Raw genomic sequence first — 22,931 nt, 5'->3', positions numbered from 1 at the left:
GTCCCTGTTTAGTTTCTGTTTCCAAGATCTGTCCATTAATGAAAGTGGTGTGTTGAAGTCTCCCACTATTATTGTGTGAGGTGCAATGTGTGCTTTGAGCTTTACTAAAGTGTCTTTAATGAATTGGCTGCCCTTGCATTTGGAGCGTAGATATTCAGAATTGAGAGTTCCTCTTGGAGGATTTTACCTTTGATGAGTATGAAGTGTCCCTCCTTGTCTTTTTTGATAACTTTGGGTTGGAAGTCGTCTTTATCCGATATTAGAATGACTACTCCAGCTTGTTTCTTCAGACCACTTTCTTGGAAAATTGTTTTCCAGCCTTTCACTCTGAAGTAGTGTCTGTCTTTTTCCCTGAGATGGGTTTCCTGTAAGCAGCAGAATGTTGGGTCCTGTTTGTGTAGTCAGTCTGTTAGTCTATGTCTTTTTATTGGGGGAATTGGGTCCATTGATATTAAGAGATATTAAGGAAAAGTAATTGTTGCTTCCTTTTATTTTTGTTGTTAGAGTTGGCAAACTGTTCTTGTGGCTGTCTTCTTTTTGGTTTGTTGAGGGATTACTTTCTTGCTTGTTCTAGGTCGTGATTTCCGTCCTTGTATTGCTTCTTTTCTGTTATTATCCTTTGAAGGGCTGGATTCATGGAAAGATATTGTGTGAATTTGGATTTGTCGTGGAATACTTTAGTTTCTCCATCTATGATAATTGAGAGTTTGGCCGGGTATATTAGCCTGGGCTGGCATTTGTGTTCTCTTGGTGTCTGTATAACATCTGTCCAGGCTCTTCTGGCTTTCATAGTCTCTGGTGAAAAGTCTGGTGTAATTCTGATAGGCCTTCCTTTATATGTTACTTGACCTTTCTCCCTTACTGCTTTTAATATTCTATCTTTATTTAGTGCATTTGTTGTTCTGATTATTATGTGTCGGGAGGAATTTCTTTTCTGGTCCAGTCTATTTGGAGTTCTGTAGGCTTCTTGTATGATCATGGGCATCTCTTTCTTTATGTTTGGGAAGTTTTCTTCTATTATTTTGTTGAAGATATTAGCTGGTCCTTTAAGTTGAAAATCTTCATTCTCATCAATTCCTATTATCCGTAGGTTTGGTCTTCTCATTGTGTCCTGGATTTCCTGGATGTTTTGAGTTAGGATCCTTTTGCATTTTGTATTTTCTTTGACTGTTGTGTTGATGTTCTCTATGGAATCTTCTGCACCTGAGCTTCTCTTTTCCATTTCTTGTATTTTGTTGCTGATGCTCGCATCTATGGTTCCAGATCTTTTTCCTAGGGTTTCTATCTCCAGCGTTGCCTTGCTTTGGGTTTTCTTTACTGTGTCTACTTCCCTTTTTAGTTCTAGTATGGTTTTGTTCATTTCCATTACCTGTTTGGATGTGTTTTCCTGTTTTTCTTTAAGGACTTCTACCTGTTTGGCTGTGTTTTCCTGCTTTTTTTTAATGGCCTGTAACTCTTTAGCAGTGATCTCCTGTAATTCTTTAAGTGACTTATGAAATCCTTCTTGATGTCCTCTATCATCATCATGAGAAATGTTTTTAAATCTGGGTCTAGATTTTCGGTTGTTTTGGGGTGCCCAGGACTAGGTAGGGTGGGAGTGCTGCGTTCTGATGATGGTGAGTGGTCTTGATTTCTGTTAGTAGGATTCTTACCTTTGCCTGTTAATCTCTGAAGCTAGCTGTTATAGTTGTCTCTGTTAAGAACTTGTTCTTCAGGTGACTCTGTTAGCCTCTATATGCAGACCTGGGAGGGTAGCACTCTCCTTAGTTTCAGTGGGCAGAGTATTCTCTGCAGGAAAGCTCTCTTCTTGCAGGGAAGGTACCCAGATATCTGGTGTTCGAACCGGACTCCTGGCAGAAGTTGTGTTCCACTCACTAGAGGTCTTAGGATCCCTTGTGGAATCCTGTGTGGGCCCTTGTGGGTGTCAGGCGACTCTGCTGGCAAGGTAGCCTGGGGCTCGAGTGGAGCGGAAGGGGCTTGTGCCCCAGGTCAGGCCTGGGTAGTCTGCTTGCCTATGTGCTGCAGTCTCAGGTTCCGTGCGATTGGATTGGGGCTGGCGCTGTGTTCCACTCACCAGAGGTCTTAGGATCCCGTGGGGAATCCTGTGTGGGCCCTGCGGGCGTCGGGCGACTCCGCTGGCAAGATAGCCCGGGCAAATGCTTTCTTTTTAAGAGTTGCTTTTATCATGGAGTGTCATCACAGAAACAGAATGGAAATCAGAACATCATCTGTATGTGTGTAAATATATATGTGTGGTAAGGGATGTGTGTGTGTGTGTGTGTGTGTGTGTGTGTGTGTGAGTGTGTGAAGAAATAACTCAGTTAAGAGCAATTGTTGATTCTGCAGGATGTTTGTGTTTGGTTCTCAGTGCTGGCATGGCAGCTCATAGTCATCTGTACCTCCAGTTCTAGGGGACTTACCACCATCTTCTGATTCCCTGGGCACCAGACATGTGTGTGTGTGTATGTGTGTGTGTGTGTGTGTGTGTGTGTCTGTGTGTGTGTCTGTGTGTACAGACACACACACACACACACACACACACACACACACACACACACATATGCACATAAATATAAAACAGAGACAAATAAAATAAAAATATATAAATCTCAATAAAATAGAACCATTCCATTACTCAAATTTACCCTAAACGTGCTCTTGTAATAATCCTGCCTACTGCATTACTTTTTCTGTGAAGTCAGAGTTGTCTGGGTCTCATCAAGGAAGCAGCTGCCCTTCAGCTGTGGGTGATGCAATCCCTGATGTGCGGTGCTTATGTCTTTGCACTTCTTTTGCTGGCCCAGCTGTGAGCAGCTTCAACATATAGCTACAACATGTGAGCCATTGTCAGGGAATTGCTGGAAAATTCTCTGTAACTATCAAATATTTTAATGATACATGTGGTAAAATCAGATCCAGTTAGCCTTTCATCTACTCAATACTGAAGCTGTAATGATAGATAAGCCTTTTATTTTTCTTGAGCTAAAACACAGAGTACAAGATGATATCTGCTGAATAAAGGGTTTCTTTTACATAGATTGTAGAGGGGAAAAGAAATAAAGCCAATTGGAGTTATAACTAACCACATTTTCAACATGGCCTACACTGGACGAAAGCAGACTGATATTATAGCAATGCAGAGTTATACATATTCTGTCCTTGCACTAAAATCCTAAACTTTTACCCAAAGCGAAAATACATATTTAATTCTTCTCAGATTGTGAAGCTCTTATTCAAGAATAACTGAACTCCTTTTTAAAAGAAATTTAAAGATTGTCCTTTTAGAAGGCTCTCTTACTGTGATGCATGCCATCTGGGTCACTTTGTGAGAATCATGTGATGTCTAAAACATTTAGGACCTTTTGTGGTAGATACGATAAGGTCTCTTACCTTTATAGGTATCTGCTTGTTCATAGCAGGATGTTAAAGCAACAGAAAAGAGCTCAACTTTATCGAAAGAATATTTAAATTCCTTTGTTTCAAATTATTTTGCTCATCTTAAAGTATAGATGATTATTAATCAAATACTAGTGTTTACCCTATGTACATGTGGTCCAGTGGGTCCTCAGGAAAGCCTTTGGCTGATATTGGACATATGTGCCTTCTCATTTCTTCCCTCATATTCCCCATGTGTAATGTCTGTCTAGTCTCTTTCTTTATAGTACTCAAGAAAGGAAAGGCTTTATATTTGTAATATGAGGTAAAGCTCAGAAGATCCATCAATGTTATTCCTTGTAATCCACAAGCTGAAAGCTTACAAGCTAAATATTTTCCTAGAACAAACTTAAGAGATTGAATTCTGATAGCTGTGTTGGGCTGGGAGTTTTCACCCCTTACTTACTCATATGTATTTAGTATTTCTCCTTTTCTGATATGACTAGTCATCTCAGAAGACCTCAGTAAATTAACAAAAATTAGCTATGAAAGAAATATTTCCTTAATTATTTGAATATCCAATGATCATTTTATTCATGCCATGGATACATACATAAGAATAGTGAAAATTAAGGTGAATATGAATGTGAAGAGAACAATCTTTTTTTTATTCAGGTCCCTATCTTGTATGATACCCATTGGAACTGAATTATAGGTATGGGACAATTCCTTGTGAAGAATGAGTTTTCAACCCTGCAGTGATCTTAAAGACTTTTAATCCTAGCATTCAGGAGGCAGAGGCACACAGATCTTTTTGAGTTTGAATTCAGTGTGTTTTTCAGAGAGATTTCCAGGATATCCAAGGGTACACAGAGAAACCTTGTCTTCGACAAAACAAAACAAAACAAAACAAACAAATGGGTTTCTATTATTCAAATATCTGAGCTGAACCTGAGAAACCTGTAATTATCTGCATGACCTTAGAAACGGTGCTTCATTTCTTTATCATGCAAAGTAATACAAGCAGACACTGAGCAGGATACTGAAATATGAAAATGTGGCTTTGGTAGGACTATAAAAATCTGTTATTACTATTGATTCATTGGAGTTGATATGACAGGATTGTTTTGAAAGTCAGGTTCCTTCATTATTTTATGAGCAAAATAAGAATGTTGAGGCAAAATGAATTCTGTGAGTTTTATATAATATAATGCAAAATATAATTTAGATACTGTAATAGTGAGTTATATAGAGCCCCTTGTCAAAAACGAGGAAAAGAAAATAATAGGTAGGTAGATGAGAAATGAAGGGGGAGTTGTTACTGGAAGGAGATTCTACTCCTGAAATAAATGCTAGTATCTATTATATCTGGAGCAATAAATATGCCACATCAAAGCCAATTGTGATCATAAAATCATATCTAATCATTTCTCCAATTGTCTCATTGATGGACATCTTCAATGTACTGGATTCTCGGCTTTCAACATATCACCTAAATGGTGAAAGGTTTAATGAAAGAATCACCTATGAAAGCAATACCACTAAAATCAGAGACTAGACAAGGCTGACCACTCTCTCCCTACCTATTCAATAAAGTACTTGCAATCCTAGCCAGAGCAACTAGACAACAAAAAGAGGTCAAACTGATACAAACTGGAAAGGAACAAGTCAAAATATCACCTTTGCAGATGATATGATATTATACTTAAGTGAGTCCTAAAATTCTACCAGAGAACTCCTAGATTTGATAAACAACTTCAGCAAAGTGGCTGGGTATAAAATTAACTAAAAAAAAAAAAAAAATCAGTAGCCTTCTTCTACTCAAAGGATAAATAGGATGAGAAAGAAATTAGGGAAACAATACCTTTCAGAATAGTCACAAGTAATATAAAATACCTTGGTGTGACTCTACTAAGCAAGTGAAAGATTTGTATGACAAGAACTTCAAGTCTCTGAAGAAAGAATTCAAAGAAGACCTCAGAAAATGAAAAGATCTCCCATGCTCATGGATTGGCGGGATTAATATAGTAAAAATGTCTATTTTCCTTAAAGCAATCTCCAGATTCATTGCAATCCCTATCAAAATTCCAACTCAGTTCATCACGGAGTTAGAAAAAGCATTTTGTAAATTCAATTGGAATAACAAAAATCCTAGAATAGCGAAAACTACTCTCAACAATAAAAGAACTTCTGCGTAAATCACCACCCCTGACCTCAAGCTGTATTACAGAAGAATAGTGATAAAAACTGCATGGTATTGGTAAAGAGACAGGCAAGTAGATCAATGGAACAGAATTGAAGACCGAGAAATGAACCCACACACTTATGGTCACTTGATCTTTGACAAAGGAGTTAATACCATCCATTGGAAAAAGGACAGCCTTTTCAACAAATGATGCTGGTTCAAGTGGAGGTCACCATGTAGAAGAATGCAAATCCATCCATTCTTATCTCTTTGTACAAAGCTCAAGTCTAAGTGGATCAAGGAACTCCACATAAAACCAGATACACTGAAACTAATAGAAGAGAAAGTGGGGAAAAGCCTCAAACACATGGGCACAGGGGAAATGTTACTGAATAGAACGAAAATGGCTTCTGCTCTAAGATCAACATTAGACAAATGGAACCTCATATAATTGCAAAGCTTCTCTTAGGCAAAGGATACTTTCAATAGGACAAAATGGCAACTTGCAGATGTGGAAAATATCTTTGCTAACGGTACATCTGATAGAGGCCTAATAACCAATATATGAAAAGACTTCAGGAAGTTAGACTTCAGAGAGCCAAACAACCCTATTGAAAAATGGGGTACAGAGCTAAACAAACAATTCTCAATTAAGGAATACCAAATGGCTGAGATGCACCAAAGGATATGGAGGAAGAGGGATATTGCTGGTGGGAATGGAAGCTGGTAAAACTCTGGAAATTTGTCTGGCTGTTCCTCAGAAAGTTGGACATAGTATTATCTGAGGACCCAGCTATACTACTCCTGGGCATTATAGCAAAAGATTCTCCAACATATAACAAGGACACATGCTACACTATGTTCATAGCAGCCTTTTATATATATATATATATATATATATATAATAGCCAGAAGCTGGAAAGAACCCAAATGTCCTTTGACAGAGGGATGGATACAGAAAATGTGGTACATTTACACAATGGAGTACTACTTAGCTATTAAAAACAATGACTTCTCTTGTGAGCCTATTCCAGTGCCTGGCAAATACAGAAGTGGATGCTCAAAGTCATCTATTGGATGGAACACAGGGACCCTAATGAAGGAGCTAGAGAAAGTACCCAAGGACCTAAAGGAGTCTGCAGCCCTATAGGAGGATCAACAATATGAACTCACCAGTACCCCCCAGAACTCTGTCTCATTGCATATGTAGCAGAGGATTGCCTAGTTGGCCATCAATGGGAAGAGAGACCCTTGGTTTTGCAGAGATCATATACCCGAGTACAGGGGAATGCCAGGGCCAGGAAGCTGGAGTCTGTGGGTTGGGGAGCAGGGTGGGGGGAGGGTATAGGGGACTTTCCAGATAGCATTTGGAATGTAAATGAAGAAAATATCTAATAAAAAAGATTTTAAAAACCCAATGACTTCATGAAATTCTTGTCAAATGGATGGGACTTTAAACTATTATCCTGAGTGAGGTAACCCAATCACAAAAGAACACACATGGTATACACTCACTGATAAAGTGGATAATAGTCCCACAGTTTGGAATACCTAAGCTACAAATCACAGACAACATGAAGCTCAAGAAGATAGAAGACCAAAGTGTGGGTGCTTCAGTCCTTAGAAGGGGGAACAAAATACTCAAAGGAGCAAATATAGAAAGTCTGGAGCAGAGACTTAAGGAAATACCATCCAGAGAATTCCCCACCTGGGGAGCCATCCCATATACAGTCACCAAACCAAGACACTATTTTGGATGCCAAGAAGTACATGGTGACAGGATTCTGAGATAGCTGTCTCTTGAGAGACTATGCCAGAGCCTGACAAACACAGAGGCAGATGGTTGCAGCCAACCATTGAACTGAGCACAGGGTCCCCAGTGGAGGAGTTAAGAGAATGGCCTGAAGAAGCTGAAGGGGTTTGCAGCCCTTAGGAAGAACAATATCAACTAACCAGACTCCCCCAGAGCTCCAAGGGACGAAACTACCAACTAAAGAGTACAAATGGAGGGACCCATGGCTCCAGCTGCATATGTAGCAGAGGAAGATCTTGTCAGACATCAATGGGAGGAGAGGCCCTTGGTTCTGGGAAGGCTCCATGTCCCAGTGTAGGGGAATGAAAGAGCTGGGAGTCCGGAGTCGGTAGGAGGGTGGGGCAGCACCCTCATAGAAGCAGGGAAAGGGAGGATGGGATAATGGGTTTCTGGAGAGGATAATATTTGAAATGTAAATAAATAAAATATGCAATATAAAAAGAAAAAATAAAGTCTGTTCCTGCATGTTTCAGCTAGAGTATTCATATTTGCATATTTAAAAAGAAATTGTGTAGAATAAAATCTTTGTTGGGAACTTACTACTCCTCTAAATATATCTGGAGAATACAATAAACAAGTCATTGTATGTACTGTTTAAGAATATTATGTTATCTGAATTTGAAAAGTATGCTATTTGATACTTTATCCTTGATCAGATTCTTGTTTCCATGGGAGGAAAATCTATCAACTTGAAATGTAAAACACCAGAAGTGCTCTTGCACTCAGAGTAAGCAAATGGATTTCACAGTTATTTGATTTTATCACCCACCCCCACCAGTTACAAATCATTTTCTGTTTATTCAGGTTTAAGGCAGCACCTGTGACATTCTAGCTTTGATTTTTAACTGTGCTAAGTGAACCTGTTATTTCCATGATAAGGGAATGTGTTTAAGTGTTCAAATCAATATTTCCCATGGTGTAGAGTGTATATCAGTGATTTTTACTTGATGCAGGAGAAGGTTCTAAATGTGCAACAGGTGTCGGTAGTCAGTAGGTGGCTTGTTTTAAAAATAGCTATACTCTTTTTAATTTGAATAGCTACAAAACACACAAAAGTATGTAACACTCTAAAATTTATCTCAGGACATCCACTAAAATGAAATGATTCCAAAATTTGCCATAGAAATGCAAAAATAACCTTATTTTAAAATAAAAAAATAAGTCATTGTTTTTGATAGGAATAATTCACTATTTTTGCAGTTTGAAATTAATTAAGATGGACTTAAAAGCAAATAAACACACTATAAAAACAGTAAAAATAAGAGCCATGCCCAAAGTCTCTGATGACCCTAAAATTGCTATAGGAAAGACCAACAAATGTCTTAGGGAAAACCAACAAAAGATATGAGAATGATATGGTTATTTTAAGATGAGGAGGCATTCTCCAGGTGAGTGTAATGAGAAGCGGGGTTATAGAAAGTGTCATATAAATCAAAGGGCAGAGAAACAGCAAGGCATTACTTTAAAACATTTGAGAGGTTCAAAGAGAAAGAATAGTCTGTGGAACTCTATGCCAAACATTATAATTTGCACACCTAGACATTTATTTATGTGGGTGATACATTTCCTGTAGGACTTGATAATTTTTTTTATGATTCTCATAGAATAGATTTCATTTATGCCATCTATAATAAAGACCTGATAATGACTTCACAACAGTTATATAAATGAAAGTTATTATTTTCAATGTAAAGACTTATTCATGTAAATCTTTTAATTTTTTGTTTTGTCTGTACATTTAATACTTCACTTTCAAATACAATGATTTAACTCTATTCCATCTAATTCAAAAGGACAATTTGCAAAAGATACTGAACCAATATGAAATGTTTAAAGCTTTGTAGGAAATAATATGAAAGCCTAAGACAATACTTGCTTTCTTTATTAAAACTATGTATTTTTAATACCATAAAAGTGTTTGGAATAAAAATATAGCATTAATAGTGTATATCAATCTTGGAAATGAGATTCAATTAGTCTATGCAGCCCTCTCTGGTGGTCTACCTACTCTATGGTCCAAATTGAATTCTAGTCTGAACTGTTTGAACTATGGGAATTATTGTAAAGTCCCATGAAAAATTAGAATGATACTCAACATTGTATGACAAGTAGAGTTTATCAAAGAATATGAAATTGAATGTAGACAAAAGTTATCAAATATTTTAAAATATTTCACAAGGCATTTGACAAATTAGAGACTATTTATAGCAAACATCCCCTTATTATATGAACCAGAAATACATCAGCAACCAGCTGAATAATAAATGAAAAATTATGACATGACTCAGCAAAAAAAAAAAAAAAAGCAGCTGTTGCTTGCACACATGGATGGATGCTTTTCTTCACTTATGGACCTACACATTCTGAATCTGATTAAATGTTGCATTTTCACCTCTTGAACTAGAGATGATCAAAATATCTGGTCATATGCTTTTTGAGCAACTATATGAAGCAATAGACACACTGAATCAAAATAAGGAGAGTGGAGGTTGCTATATCTGACCAACCGCAAAGCCCACACTGGAGCATCTGTGCTAACCTCTTTGAGGAGAGCGTCAGCTGAATTCTTACCAGAGTTCCTCAGCTGTTCTGAGCAAACATCAATTCCCTGTATGTGTGGAAATTTTTTCCTTTTGTCTTATCCATGAAAAGAGTTCAAAAGTCCCTAAGCCAGCTATGATCTATGAAAAAGTTAAGGGTAGATGTTCAAATGTTCATCTTCCTCAAAAAAAAAAAAAAAAAAGACATATCCCATTTGTACTTTGCTTTAAAGACCCATGTTATACAACTATTTCCTGGGAAGATTTCTAAAGTTGATTGAAGATATAGAGCATGTCTTAGTCAGGGTTTCTATTCCTGCACAAACATCATGACCAAGAAGCAAATTGGGGAGGAAAGGGTTTATTCAGCTTATATTTCCACATTGCTGTTCATCACTGAAAGAAGTCACACTGGAACTCAAGCAGGTCAGGAAGCAGGAGCTGATGCAGAAGCCATGGAGGGATGTTCTTTACTGGCTTGCTTCCCCTGGCTTGCTCAGCCTGCTCTCTTATAGAACCAAGACTACCAGCCCAGAGATGGCACCACCCACAAGGGGCCTGAAACCCTTGATCACTAATTGAGAAAATGCCTTACAGTTGAATCTCATGGAGCTATTTCCTCAACTGAAGCTCCTTTCTCTGTGATAACTCCAGCTGTGTCAAGTTGACACAAAACTAGCCAGTACAGAGCAGATATTTTTTCTTTTTCATTTATTTTTCATCTTCCTTTGACTTACTTTTACATGCATTATATATTTTGGGAATTTCAAACAAAAGTACAATATTTACATTATCTTTACCCTTCTAGGTTTCTCTTTCCTTGTACATTCTCATCTCCCCATTCCTTCTCATAGGAAGGAAGCATTTTCTTTATTATTGGTGCATATATATATATATATATATATATATATATATATATACATATACACACACACACACACACAAGAGAAAGAGAGAGAGAGAGAGAGAGAGAGAGAGAGAGAGAGAGATGTGTGTTCATACATACACACAGAGAGTCTAAAGAATCAATCTAACTCAAATAAGAATGTAAGCATTTTCCTTAAACTGTACTGTTTGCAAGTAGTCTATAGAAATTTTGTTTTAAGTCTTCAAATAACTTGAAAACAATAGTAGACTGTATGTTGAAAATTGTATTGAAATAAAGTAGAAAATGTTTGGTATCATATTTGTAACTATCAAAAAAAAAAAGAAGAAAGAAAGAATCAATTTTACGTTGCCTGTAGGTGTTTACGTTTAGGCCAACCATTTGTCGAGTTGAATACCTATCAAGGGGCTAACCCCTGGAGAAACCGAACTCTCCCTGCCTTAATAGGAAATATTTTCAATATTTCACTTGAAATTGGGAATTATGAATGCAGTCCTATGAGCCTTTAAATATGATGGTAATATTAAATGCATAGTGATCATAGTGCTGCCAGACTTCCCGAGCACATATGATGACTGATATACTGTGAAAAGTAACATATTCGTAACCTTTCTTATCATAAATGAATATTGGAGGAAAAATAAGGGCCCATTTGGAATGTGAAGACTGTACAAGTCTCTCTATTTAAATACAGGATGTTAGTGCACAGAAAAAGTATTTACTGTGAAGGTGAAGAAATAAATTCAAGTTGGAGGGACTAAAGGTCTGAAATCCATGGTTCTCTCTTACATCTTTTAATGAAGGTTATAATGACGGATTTTCAAATTCCCATGTTTTGAAAAAAACACTACTGTAGTAATATTCTTCAAAACAATCTGTACAGTCATTGGATCTCTAATCTATATAAACCCTGCATTGACCTCTCACGTTAAAGAAGCGACCCACAGTTCTTCAGTGCTTCTAATGGACTGTGGTAATCCACAGAAGGCAGTGGCCTCAAGCCATGGCTGGTATGAAACTGTTGATTGGTACAAGGTCCAACCTGAGCAGTGTGCACCTTTGGAAGACTAGAGGTAGAAAACTGAGACATGAAAAGGGTTAAAGCATTTAGAAGAAGGAAAGGGCAAGTTAAGTGACCTCATGCAGCTCTTTTAATCCACTAAATCTTGAGTAGCAGTGGTTGTTTTCTGTGCCCCAGTGTTGGCACTAGGGAGGCTTACAATGAACATTTCTTAATGGGAAAAAAAAAAGAAATCTGATTTTACATTTTCAAGAGCAGACCAGCTAAGCTGATGCAAGCTGAAAGAAACTGTGATTTTTGATATCCAGCAATATTGCTTTAAGTGACTGGGGACATATTTGTTTACAAAGCATGAGCTATGATACAGGCTATTTCAAAGTATTATAAAGCATGATCTTCGGATGAATTGTGGATCAGGTGACCTCATGAAGTATAGAGTTGTGCCAGTTCCCATTATGAACTACAGAGACATGGAATTCAAATGCATTACTCATAGTGACTCCCCTATAAGATGAAGGTAGATCAATGATTTCTGAAACAGGAGGGATGTGAAAAACTAAGCAGAAAAAAACATTTAGAGTAGCTTCCTCTGCGAGGCCCACACCATATTGAAGGTAAAAGATGAATGCTTAAAAGTTATTGATAGGTGTCTGAATCTCATGTTAAAAAAAATACTCTATTACAGGTGAGATTACATGACAAAATGGAAGCAGCGATAATGAGTAGGTAGATATTTGGTGCAAGAGAAACAGTTGGCAGTTACCATGAGACCAGAGAAAGAGACAGTTGGATTCAAGGTTGACAAAGTACAGTCTATAGAGGTCACACTGGCAGAAGTGTATTTAAAGCAAGACTATAAAGTTTCACAACCCAGATTATGGAATAGGCAATTATATACTGAGCCACGCAACAGTGGGATGAACCTTCAAAAAGATACAGGGACCTTCTTAAAAGCTATTAACTTATTTAGTCTCTTTTAAACTATGTTATTCATAAGCTATCAATCACCGTTACACAAGGCCAGATACTCGTCTTAAGACATGTATGTCTTAAGATATGTGGTGTGCTTACATGATGGACTAAAGGTAATTATAACCATGTGGCTGTAACTATCTCTGGATTCAAAGGGAAAAGAATTGTTCTGTGTGCCAGGCATGTTTCATGTGACAGGTAATTGTTTCAATGGCCTGTTACCATTCTACACATCCTTTACGTGTCCCCAGAAAAGCACCATCAAGTAGATATTGATGCACTTTCAGCCTAGATGCGGAAGATGACACAGAGCTGGGGAAACTAAGTGATACTGACCCAAATGACCACAAGTTCCATATCCCTTCTTTCCTGTCCATTGACCTTACTGTGACCTGATAGGAAGCAATCATGGCCAGAAGCAACATAGTACATTTCTCACTAGGGACATGATTCTGTCAGCTCGGTTTGAACTGCCCAGATGACTCAATGGTTAAAAACTTGATTTTCCTGGTGTTCTTACATTCTTAACCTACTGGAAGTCTCTGTTATTGTACTAGAAATACAAGGAAGTTTTGTTCAGAAATAAATAACTCACTTTAGAAATAAGTCTCAAAGCATTTGAGCAGGAGTTGTTGGTATATAACTGAGAAATGAACAATCACCGTGTAGAAGTAGTTGTAGAGAGCAAATTTCAGTTTTTCACTATTACAGTTTAGTTTGTTGACTGATATAGCCACTCTCTCCTGACTTCAATCCTTTCAAGGAAATATATAGACTTAACTCCATCTAACATAAATTTCACTTGAGGACATTTATTCAATGTCTGGTATGTTGAAGGCATTGATGATATAGAGGAATAAGAAGAAATTCATACATTTGAGAAAAAATTTCATCCATAATCATGGCTCTTACTCAAAAATGTATTTCAATACAAAACTAGAGGCAAACTAGGTATGATTAAAAGCAATAATGTTTGAGGTTGAAAAGTGATATATTAGCAAAACTATTATTTATGTTCTCTTCAAACTTCATGCTTAAAACTGTGAACTCATCCATCTTGGAAAATGCTCATGTTCCTAAAAAGAAGGAAATTTATGACGATTAGCTTTTTCACAGATAAGAAAAAACAAACAAACAAAAAACCAACAAACAAAAAAATAAACCACCACCACCAACAACAAAAAAACATTGCATCTACTAATAATCACAAGAATGCAACATGACTTCACTTTTGCAAGCTAAAGGGCTTATTTAATTCTTCACGTTCTAAGCTACTTTTATATGATGTTTGCTACTGAGGTAATTATGTAAGTGATATCCTCTTGCTTCATACCACCCCTATGTTAGGCAGCTAGTAAACAAAAATACGATTGTAGCAAATGCTGTTGTTGATAAATCTCCTCATGAGCTTCATCAGCTTTATTTTTGCTAACATCAACATTTTGCAAGAACATTTTGTGACCTCTTCCTTTCTGCCCACTGAGCAGCAGGCTGAGCACAAGAGTTTTATTTACCTCTATTTGACTCTGTTTGTGTACTTCTCGGTACTTTTTTCTTACTGCATAGAGAAAGCGCCACATCCCTATTACCCTGCTTCCAACTTCTCCTCTCATTCTGCACCGTCTCACTGAAACTTGTTAGGACCCTTTGAAAATCAAGTTTTCTTAGAGACTATAGCTAACAGAACCCAATTTGAAATATTTGCATAATCTCAATTCCTATCCTTCAGGAATGTAACAGGTTACATCTGAGATGTCCTTAACACATCCAAGTTTTGAGCACTCAGTCTCAAGCTAGTTGCAAAGTTTAGGAGAGGTCCAGTGTTGCATGTGCCCTTGACTCCTTGCCACCTGACCTTGCCTACTCTTGGGAGTTGGGGGTGAATTGTCCTTGTCAATGACACAGACTCCAAGAGCAGGGGAGCAGCAAGCTCCTCTGAACACTACTGCAAGCTGCTTTAATACCCTCCACCCATGCTCTATTTGTCCCAAGAAAGCATCTATTCCAAACAGCAGTACCTGATTGGCTGGCAGTCCTCCTGCAGGAGATTCTTTTGGGGCTGCAGCGCCCCCAGTGTTTTCATAGAGGTAGCTGACCATCCCTGCTACAGTCCAGGGATTGTAAGATTTGGACCTAGCTGAAGAACTTAGGCTAATGAGAGTAAATCCTTGGAAGTAGTAGTCACTCTCTTCCTATCTCTCTGTGTCAGCTTTTCTTGTTTGATGTTAGCAGTTCAATGGGAAGAGTTGATGGGAAAAATAAAGGAAAAAAATTTCAATAAGTTTGAAAAGTCTTAGCGGTAGAAATTAAATGGCAACAGTTACAACTTATGAGAGAACTGAATTATTATTAACAGCACAAAAAGAACAAGAGCCTAACATAACTGTCCTCTGAGAGGCTTTGCCCAGAAGCTGACTTAAACAGATGCACATATACAGCCAAGTATTCGATAGATATTAGGAACCCATATGGAAGAGTTAGGAAAAGGATTGAAGGCCCTGAAGGGGATAGGAAACCCACAAGAAGACCTACAGTGTCAACTAATCTGGACTCCTGGGAGCTCTCAGAGAGTGAGCCACCAAATGAAGAACATACATGGGCTGGTCTGAGGCCATGACACATATATAGTGGAAGGATTTCTTGCCCTGCCTCAGTGGAAGAGGATGTGCCTAATCCTGCAGAGACTTGATGTACCAGGTGGGGATGGGGGGATAATGAAAGGGTGCCCACCCTCTCAGAGGTTAAGAGGAGGGGAGATGAGGAGAAGGACTCTTTGATGTGAGAACTGGAAGAGGTGGCAGCATTTGGGATGTAAATAAATAAATAAAGTGAAAAAAGTAAGACAAATTGCTGTTGAATTGAAATAAAACACGGCTTGGGTTTTTTTTTTTTTTTTTTTTTTTCATATGATACTTTGTAGAGATATAATTGTGCTCATTGTCAGAATACATGTGGATCAGTGAACTGTTATTTAAATAATGCGTTTAAATATTTACATATTCAGATGTGAATACTCAACAATTTGTCTACATGCTATATTTAAATTTTACTGATTTTTATTAAACTATTTAATTGTATGTAAATGTACCTATGATAGGGTATATCAACACATTTCACCTTTTTTATTCCTTAATTATCTGAAATTCATAAAAGTTAGAATAATATATTCTTCTGTCATGTTCAGTACACTTAAACAGCGTATCATTTAAACCAGTATATTAAGAATCACAAAGTGGGCTGGAGAGATGGCTCAGTGGTTAAGAGCACTATCTGCTCTTCCAAAGGTCCTGAGTTTAAATCCCAGCAACCACATGGTGGCTTACAACCATCTATAATGTGATCTGACACCCCCTTCTGGTGTGTCTGAAGACAGCTACAGTGTACTTAGATATACTAATTAAATAAATCTTTTTAAAAAGAATCACAAGGTTTTCTTATCTATACTGTACTCAATTTTTGGACACTTTCAGCTAGGCTGTATACATATTATTTAGTCAAATTGTAATAAATATTAGCAGAAGATAATGTCCTTAACTGTGAGTTATACTTTTGTTTTTAATTTTTTATAATCTGATAAATTATAAGCTGGACATACTAGCACAGAATAGCTAGATTTTGGGAATCCTGTACAACAGAACAGGAGACAGTGATGGGCAGATGGAGATACAGAGGTGGAGAAAGCATGGAGTGACATATGCCTGCCTACTAAAGTGATTAGGAAAACATCTTTGCTGCAGGGCCTCTGTCTCTGCCTTGGAATAATACACATTTTTTAGTTGTTCTGGTAAATATCATCTAAGACATCTTAGACAATGTTGGAATGTATGAAGGAAGAAATTAGTTAATATATAACATCAGATAGTTATTTACAAACAGCACAGATATTTACTAATAGTTAAATGAAAAAGAAAATGCAACCCAAGATTTCGTAATACAAATGAACAAGCAAACAGCTAATATTTCTAAACATGTTGGTAGATTTTGACTAGTGTTCATGGAAGCAGACTTCTGTTTGGCATTTATTGAGGCAATACCTGTGTAATGATACAGTTTGACACAGAATTGTCACATTGAAAAATTGTGCCACAATTGAGGAATTACCATCGATTGACAGGAGACTGGTTGACATGAAGTCATCCCACAGGAACTTTAGCCTGATACCACAGTGGAAACCCTACAGAATTCTAGAAGTCTAGCTCTTGGAGTCTGTATTCTTTGTCTCTACCCTAAAAATGACTCTCTCTCTCTCTCTCTCTCTCTCTCTCTCTCTCTCTCTCTCTCTCTCTCTCTCTCCCCTCCCTCCCTCCCTCCCTCTCTCTCTTTCTTTCTCTTTTTCTTTCTTCCTTTCTTCCTTTCCCCCTTTTTTCCTTTCTTTCTTTCTTTCTTTCTTTCTTTCTTTCTTTCTTCCTTCCTTCCTTCCTTCCTTCCTTCCTTCCTTCCTTCCTTTCTTCCTTTCTTCCTTTTATTCTGTCTGTCTCTCTGTCTCTCTCTGTCTCTGTCTCTCTCTCTCTCTCTCTCTCTCTTTTATGACACACTGCCTTTTAGTATTTTAGGGAAATTTGATTTTTTCTTTTTTTATTTTTTTCTTTTTTATTAATTATTTTATTTATATTCCAAATGCTTCTTTCCTTCTATGAATTCTTCACCCCATGCCTTATCCCCTTTTCTTCTGAGATGGTGTTTACCCACCCAATTACTTGTACCACACCCCACTAGCATTCATCTTCCCTGAGATATCAAAATCTAGAGAATAAAGTACATCCTTTCCCACTGATACCAGACAAGGCAGTCCTCTGCTACATATGTAGCAGGGGCCATGGACCAGCCCATGTATACCTTTTGGTTAGTAGCTTAGCCTCTGGGAGCTCTGAGGGATCTGGGTTACTTGATACTGTTGTTCTTTCTATGGGGTTGCCATCACCTGCAGCTCCTTCAGTCCTTTCCCTAAGTCTTCCATAGGAGTCCCAGAGCTCAGTCTAATCATTGGCTGTAAGTATGTGCATCTGTCTCAGTCAGCTGCTGGTACAGCCTCTCAGAGGACAGCCATACTAGGCTCCTGTCTTCAAACAAAATATGGCATCAGCAATAGTGTTGCCTATAGGGGTTTGATGCCTGCACATGGGAGGTGGTGTGGTCTCTGGAGGTCTTTTCCTTCAGTCTCTGCTCATTTTTGTCCCTGCATTTCCTTCAGACAGGATCATTTCTGGGTCAAGAAATTGGAAGATGGGTGGATAGCTCTATACCTCAAATGGGAGCCATGTCTATTTTCTGAATGTGGTCTCTTTAGGTTCCATCTCTCTACTGTTGAGCATTTCTGCTAAGGTCATCTCCATTGGGTCCTGGAGACCTCTCACCTCCCTGGTGTCTAGGAGTTTCTAGAAATTCCCCTGACCCCAACCCTGCATTGCTGCATATTTTTAACTCATTCTCCAGGCCCTCTGGGTTTCTTTCCTGTCCCCTACTCATACCTGATCCTGCCCCATTTTTTTTTAAATAATTTAAAATAAAATTGGTATAAAAAATTCAGTCTTTTGCTGTAATACACAAAAACAAACCTCATGATAAAATTCTTCTTTGAGAAATCATTTGGAAGAAAATGATTTAAAATTTAATTGTTTAATATGTTGGTGTATTTTGTTTTGTCATTGAAGTAAAGTTCATTATTTATCGACCCTAAACATGAATAACACTTATACCCTTTGTAATTATTTAATTCATTTAACATAGTTTTTGTTATATAGATAATTCATATTTCATTTGTCACAGAGTATGTTGTATCCAAGCCAAAACTTAATAAAAGAAGTACAAAATTCAATTTCTTAACAGGACATTAGCGTTTTCTAATGACACGTATTGGTTCTGTTTCTTAAGTAGTGGAACAACTCGTTTATTTCTTCCATTTTTGTATAATGTAGGAAGACACTCTTTAGCTAAGATGAAAACAAATAAACCGTTTACCTTAGTCAGTCTTAAGCCAGACAGTTCTCTGTGTGTGTGTATGTATGTGTGTGTGTGATACCACCCCCACCCCATACACACACACACACACACACACACACACAGACATATATGTGAGAGAGAATGTGAGAATGTGTCTGTATGCATAAAAGTTAGTGCTTTGTGTTCCAGTTTAGGTTTTGATGCAGGATTTTTCATTTAACATGTTATTCACAAATTTCACTTGAATAGACCAGCTTTCTAGCAAGCCCTAGAGATCTTCTAACAATACCTCCAAGACAGGTGTATTATTGGTGCACACCAAGTTTTCTTACATTGGCTATCTGGGATCTTGTTCAAGTCTTCTGGCTTGTGTGGCGATTATAAATTTCCTAACTGAGTCTTCTTTATAGCCTGAGACCTTGGCTCTTAAATTACCTAACTTGTCTCCTCTACTCACAGTCTTGGTAGGAGCCAGATAGGTCCCATAGATATCAATATCTGTGGAAAGAAAGTAACCCATTAACTGAAATTCCTGGAAGTGTCTTCATCAACAGGACTACTATTTCCAGCAAGATACTCAATGAGATTATCAGCTTCACAAAATTTCTACTGTGCTATTTAGTGAAAATAGAATGGACTTACTTGATGTTTGATGGGGGAGCTGCTGCCCAACACACTAGTTCACCACGTAACTTAGCAGGGTTATGCTTATTGCTAACCCAATGCTAATTTAAACACCGTGGAATAGGGAAGAGGATACTGCACCTGTGGACTGCCAGAATCTGATCTTAAAGTCCACGTTGTATTTTTCTTTCTTTTTTTAAAGGGAAACTTGAGATGCGTTTAAGAAAAACAGTTTGCAAAGCCTCAATGCACTTTGAGTGATTATGTAAGAAATAACCTGGAAATGTCATTAATTCTGACACTTAATTGCATTTCAATTTATTTCACAGTTCCTAGTCTTGGAGGATTTATAATTTAAGTCTCTTATCTATGGGAAGAATGCATAATTTGCTTCAATTGTCTGTTGTTTCAATTAGCCTCTGGTGATCATTTCATATTTAAAGGGTTCATTTGGGAAGATTTGTTTCTGCCTCCTGAATAAAAGGGGGAGCAGGGGAACTGAGATTCTCTGCAGCTGCCACATCCTCCCGAGGCCACAGCGAAAAGATACACCTTTAGTAGATAGAATTACTGGATGAAACATATTTTTTGTGTGAGACTTTATTACAGAATTGCTCAATGAGACTAAAATGAAAGTCTGTATTCCCACTACTCGGTTTCTAACCTCGCTTTTTATTTGGATAAATTACAGTGACGTTAATGAGTTTTGACACTTTAATCATGACAGTAAAGTTATTATGCTTCGCTCCTATTGGTTTTAGGATGATTCTTGAAAAAGAAAAAACAAAACAAAACAAAACAACTATTGTTTACATGGACGTTTCTACTTTCTATTGAGAGTCTAATTAATCAGAGATTTTCTTCTTCTAATAACAGCGCATTTGAACATGCCCATGCTCATAAACAGAAAAGCAATATTCTACCATAGATAATTGATGTTTCTTGAAAGATGTAAGATGTAAGATGTTTGTCTTGCAAGGTTTATTGTGTTGTTGGACAATTAGCTAAATAACCATACAGACAACTATCACTGACATTTATTGTGTAGTTAAAGAACATGGATTTTCGATGCACATTAGAATGGCGGTTTAATCACTGGGTAGTGGTCTGGTATTGAGAAATGACGTAAACCTCTTCATTTCTTTCTTTTCTTTTTTTTTTTTATTTGAAAACTGATGGATATAATATCTTCCTCTTGAGAGCTTCCAGAGTAGGAAGCTTGCGATATAATAAATCAAATCTGTACTATATGGCATGCAAAATTAGAAAACAAAACTGTTAATTTCTTACTAATTTCATTGTTTCCTTCATGGTCATCAAAATCTTCTGGGTTAATTTATTTCTCTAGGAGTGTTTTTATTTATTTATCTCTGGAGAAGCAAATTTCCTACTGTTTTGTAAAAATGATGTCCTATAGATATATATAACATTAATATCTGTAAGTTTTTGTTACTCCTATCATTAATATGGTGGGTTTTTTGTTTGTTTGTTTGTTTTGTCTTTCCATTAAGAGGAAGTTATTTCCTTATAACATTCTTGGTTCTGGGCTGGCCACATGATTTAGTGTGGCAAATACTTCACAGCTGTATACATATTAAAAGATCTGTGTGCTACTGGCTACTCCCTTGTATTATTCCAGTGCTACAATGCAAGATGAAAACAGTCTACAGGATGATGCCAGGGGGCTAACTTGTACCTTTCCAATCTCTGAAGGATTATAATCTAGCAATCACCAGATACATGCAGGTGCATCCCCAGAAGAGTCCAGAAAACACAACAAAGTCCAATCAAGCACTACTGTCTAAAGTGTAACACGATAAAGAGTGACTTCAGATACATACCTGAGTTTACACATGACTGACAGAACCACAAAATGGCCTTACAGCTGCCTTTCCAGAATAAATACAGTTTCAAATTATGAAGTAATAAATTGCTGATACAGTAATTTACGGGCAGGTATATGATGCCAAACTTGGTTATATTGCTTACCATGAAATTTGTTAGGAAGTAAGAAGACAATTGTGCTGATTATTCATAGTAATTGCAGAAGATATGAAAATACTATTATCTAAAATTTACCACTAGGAGAGTTATATGGAATATTAAATTATCCTGTAGTTAAATACATTTCTAAAATAATACAAAACTTAAAAGTTTTGCAGTGTTTATTTCCAAATATTTCATGTCTATTATTTCAAATTTTTATTTCATTAATTCCTGATGCACTGACTGAATTACACACATAAAATACCTCTAATATTTTACAATGGTTTTTGGCAAATATGGAAAGGAGAAGTAGTTTTTTAAAATTATTTTATTAGGTATTTTCTTCATTTACATTTCCAATGCTCTCCCAAAAATCCCCCATACCCCTCCACTCCCCTACCCACCCACTCCCACTTCTTGGCCCTGGCATTCCCCTGTACTGGAGCATATAAAGTTTGCAAGACCAATGGGCCTCTCTTTCCAATGATGGCCAGCTAGGCCATCTTCTGATACATATGCAGCTAGAGACACGAGTTCTGGGGGGTACTGGTTAGTTCATATTTTTGTTCTACCTATAGGGTTGCAGACCCCTTTAGCTCCTTGGGTACTTTCTGCCATACCCGGAGATCCATCCCATAATCAGCCTCCAAACACTGACAGCATTGCATACACTAGCAAGATTTTGCTGAAAAGATCCTGATATAGCTGTCTCCTGTGAGGCTATGCCGGGGCCTAGCAAACACAGAAGTGGATGCTCACAGTCAGCTATTGGATGGATCACAGGGCCCCCAATGGAGGAGAAGTAGTTTTGTAGATGGGGAAATCTCAGTTTGTTGGGTTAAGAGGTCTACCAAAGTCCATGCTGCAATAATGCAAATGTGAGAGCCAAAGCAAGAACAACCAACTCTTTGTAGAAAGAAGGCCAAAGGGTGAAATGTTAGCAGTCAGAGCCAGAGCTTTCAAAGCACGAGTAGAGTAGAACAAAACGTGTGTCTGATACTTAGGATGATTGTGTTCTGTTTAGAAAGTTCTTTACTAATAAAAAGCATTTCGATGAAAAGAAAATAATTAGATTTCTACACAGAGAAATGACCAGAAAAGCATTCATGAATTTTATGGATCTAACTAAGCGAAAAGGTAATAGTGGTTCTGAAAAGCAAGTAGGCATGAGCTGGAAAGACCCTTTTGTGTAGCTGGAAAGATGTTAGCAAGGTTTCTCCACATCTCCATTCCTGGAACATGGCCACGTCAATATTCTCAAGAGGGAAGACTAACACTGAAGAATATCCTAATGTATATATGGTTCATCTGTTACAACTCATGATAGGGAATTTTGAACTACATTTACCTTTAGCTTTGCTAATATTTTTTCCTTTTTGTTTATCATTGGTATATAACAGATATTTTATATTTGTTGGCAGTAACAGATATTTTGATGGTGCTTTTTCTGGATTTAGATATGTAGTCACATCTAATTGTGCTTTTAATTGGTGTTTCACTGATGGATCATGGTGTTGAGATTCTTTTCATGTATTTATCGTACATGGATGTCTATGCCTTAAGCACAAATATTTTCAAAAAATTTCAAA

This window comes from Mus musculus, chromosome 12 (genome assembly GCF_000001635.26).
Source record: "Mus musculus strain C57BL/6J chromosome 12, GRCm38.p6 C57BL/6J".
Lineage (NCBI taxonomy): Eukaryota > Metazoa > Chordata > Mammalia > Rodentia > Muridae > Mus > Mus musculus.
The sequence above is the reverse complement of the archived record's forward strand: the minus strand, read 5'-3'. Positions refer to the sequence as shown.